This window comes from Coturnix japonica, chromosome 1 (genome assembly GCF_001577835.2).
Source record: "Coturnix japonica isolate 7356 chromosome 1, Coturnix japonica 2.1, whole genome shotgun sequence".
NCBI lineage: Eukaryota > Metazoa > Chordata > Aves > Galliformes > Phasianidae > Coturnix > Coturnix japonica.
The window spans coordinates 153,006,995-153,011,026 of NC_029516.1; positions in this window are offsets into that span (position 1 = coordinate 153,006,995).

Sequence of the window (4,032 nt, forward strand, 5' to 3'; positions counted from 1 at the left end):
CCCCTAAGTCTCTCCTCATAGGGGAGATGCTCCAGCCTTCACCATCTTTGTGGCCTCCGCTGGATTTTTCCAGAGATCCTGTGATCTAAGAAAGAAATTTTTTCACCTCATGACACAACCACAAACTGCAAGTACTGATCAAGGAAAAATTTTATTTACAGAGATTTTTCAAATACAAACATAAAATAGCACATTTATATATAATTTTTTTATTATTTTTTTTTTTACAAAATGAATAATTGAAATAATAAACATGGTACAGCACAATACGACATCAGTGAGCTAAACAGAACAGCGACAAAAAATCTATGTCTGTAATAGTTCCCTGTCAGTCTAGCATAACCAACAGAAGTTCTAACAGTACCATAAGTGGAATCTTCAATGGACAGAAAAATGCCCATTTACAGCAACTCATCAAAAAGTACTATAGCAATGGTACATCTGCCAAGTTATTATGCTGCATTTTTGTAATAATGCTGAAAACACAGAGGCTTAATAAAAGATCTATAGGATGAATAAGCAGTGGCTAAAGTTTGAGGAAGAGAAAGTGCAGAGAATATACAAAATACTGATATAAAGTGGCTTATGGTCCTTTATTAGGTGTAATGTAATGTTAGATTAAAAAAGTGTGGTGTAACACTGATTTTAAACCACAAAGGAAGGTAAAAAAAATAAAAAAAGAAAGAAAGAAAGAAAGAAGATTGCACCAAAAAAAGGTTTTCCTCTCTACTCATTTTGTGCCATGGTCAACATCTGTGTGTGTATGTGCTTTCAGGAAACACCCGCATGGCAGGGCGACTACCCCAGCCTCCCACGCAATAACTTTCCCTCACTAATCCCTCCATTAATTGGTGCTAGAATGTCCAATTGCCAAAGTGGAGTTTTCCTTGTTTACGTGGTTACATTTCTGTGAGGTGGGTCGCAGGCAGGTTCTGGTGAGGAGGCCTTTTTACCCACCCACCTGCAAGGTGAGGTGGCTTTGGTCCATGGTTCACCTCTTTCCCTAGGCTCCCAGTGCCACCAGCCACCACGCCCTACTGAGTTTCAGAATGAAAGCACTTCAAATTTTCCTTGTTTTGTCATTCGTGGTCCCAGAAGACACCCGCAGGCCCTTGTGCTTCTGGCAGCTGCCCGTGCCCAGGGCAGCTCAGTAGGGATACTGCTTTCTGCTTCTTGCCTGAGAAGCAGGCCAGCCAGGTGCACACCAGCAAGGCTGCCACCGCACCTCCACCTGTGCAGTAAATAAGCCCAGCACGATTTCGCAGGTTCCTGCAAGGAAACAGAGCAAGATGTGATAGAAAAGGCAAGAGGTTGCTGGCTCCAAACATGTCAGCAAGTAGAGCAGGTGCCTCTCGGCCTGCCAAGCCAAGGGGGCCTGTTGTACCATTCATTGCTTTACCTCCTGCAGCAAAACCTGGAAGAAGTAGATGGGAGAATGATTTTAAAAGCTATTTTCTCTCCTTAAATCTCTGACCAATAAATTGAGCTCCCACATTTCTAGCATATTTTCAACTGGTCTTAATATCATCATCACTTTGGCTCCATCATGTTGGTCATCTGATTTTGACTGTTCTCTCCTCCTGCTGCACGTGCCATCTCTCTCCTCTGAATGGGATCACACGTATAATAACTACACCTCCTCCCCCCCAGCAGGAAACAATCCTCCCTCCAGAGAACATAACGGTAATAAAGTTTCCACCTAGAAAGAGCTTAAACAAGTGGCACATCCATACTCTGTCCTAATGGTGTTCTTTAGGATCAGCTTGTGGGCTGGACAGTTATCAAGACTGCTAATACTGCCTTAGGCACAAGATGCATGAGATGTCTGTACGTTTCAACATGTCAAAAGCATTAGCATGCTGAAGGCAAACAGCATGTCCATCAGCTGTCTGCAAGATAGTGGCAGGCAGCTCATATAACAAGATGCAAGTGGGAGGAAACACTTAAGCTCATGCCCCCCTCTGCAACCTTGGGATGATGCCAAGCATGCTGCACACTATTGTTTCATTTCTTTTCTTCATAATACACTATTTTTATCTATATAAAAGGCCTAGTGAAACGGATACTGCATGACCAGACAATTTTTAGGAGCTGAAGCCTTGGTTTGGGGTCAGCATTCTTCCTCCTGAATGTGCTGCAGTAAAAAGAAAGATTTATTTGCTTTTGTCATCTTGATGTATTCTGTAGATTGAAATAATTCTTGGCTCCCTTACAAAAGGCCACACAGAGAATCTGTCTTGCAACACAGAAGACCATCAAAATCAGAGAGCTGCCAAGTGCCTTGCGCAGTGTCCCTGACAATGATCTTGCCTGACTGTACAGCAGTCTCTGGATAGGGCAGACTACCTCTGGACAATTCCTTTACCTGTACACACAATGTCTGTGTTTCTGTCTGGGATTTTCAAAACCAGAATTAAGCACATACCATATGTCTAATCCATGATTGCTTTGAAAATGATCACGTTTGTACCGGAGTTGAAGACGATAGACTCCATCTGATGTGTCTTTTGAACTGCTAAGTACATCCGAGAGCTATGAAGAATTGTAATGGCAGCTTCAAAAACTTAAAACTTTCTCATTGTGATGCCTCCAAGCTAGAGAAAGTAAACATTTAAACACTGCTTAAAAATAAAGATTTACCTACTTGCACTGCCCAAAGCTGTGACCTATCATGGAAAAGAATGAAGTAAATGTGACATTGCATGGTGTGATTTCATCTTCTGTGCACTGGTCATTGGGAGAGGGAAGAGGACCTAGTACATATTAAGGACTGTAACATGGTGTCAGAGATGCGTCTAACAAATACACCATGCACGTTCAGTCTTGATGAGGAGAATAGCATCTATTTCTTCATACATGCTCCATTTACGCTAAAGATCACTGTTATACTTAGTGCTCTGAGGCATGGCAGGCAGTTCCTTAATCTAACAAATGCAATCTAGTTCACAGGTGTGAGCGTGGGTCAAGATGAACAAATATAAGAACGAGAGAGTGCAGAACAATGGATGAAAGAGCAGGAAAGCCTGACCTTGGAGCAATAATAACAAAGCAATAAACCTGGCCATTATTTCCAGCCTGTGTCAAGGAGCAATGGGAGGCTCAGACAAAACAGCTTGAATCTCTACTTGGATGATAGCTGAGCAGGAACACATTTCAAGCTATTTCAGTGCAGAAGAGCCTGCAGCAGGGAAGCTGTCTGAGGGCACAGATTAGACACGCCACGCTTTTCATTTAAGGAGAGGCAATCCTAAGTTCATAGATAATATAGCTATAAGCTAGAGAGAATCTATTTTTAAAAGTACTTTGTTGAAATGAATGATTGCCATAAAACTGCGTTGCATGTGTCAATCGAAAAATATACTACCATTTATGTACATGGAAAAAAAATAATGTTTCAGCATTAGTGTTTCTCATTATTTACTTATGTGTGCATTTGCTATTTTAAATCCTCTGCACCCTAAAGAAAAATCAGTGGTTGCCAATTAATTGGGCAGTTCAACCTGCAGTTTAAATTGCAGAGTTGTTTCTGTTTCACTTTGATATTAAACTATCAATTTAAAGAACATGAAGCTTTATATAAAAGTGGGTAGTGAGTAAATTAAGTTATAGCAATCAAATGGAAAGAGAACACCATATCAAAATGCTTTATTATAGAAAGATAGACTTTGATTTCTAGCTTTATATTTTTTTACAAATCAATTACTATTATTTATTAATTAGTTACAATTAATTATTAACTACTATTTTTATAAACACTGCAGTAAACAGGCACTGTAGAAGAATCCTTCACATGTTATAACACCTTTATTACACTGACATCAGTGCGACTAACCATGTATTTTGGAGGAAGCAATGATTAGGAATCTCTTTACTGGGTCTGTTTAGCCTTGAGAAAAGAAGGCTGAGAAAGGACTTGATCCATGTTGATAAATACCTGAGGTGTGGGAGCCATAGTGGTGAGGCTGGTCTCTTTTCAGTAGTGCGTGGGGACAGGACTAGGGGTAATGGGATGAAAGTACAGCATAGGAAGTT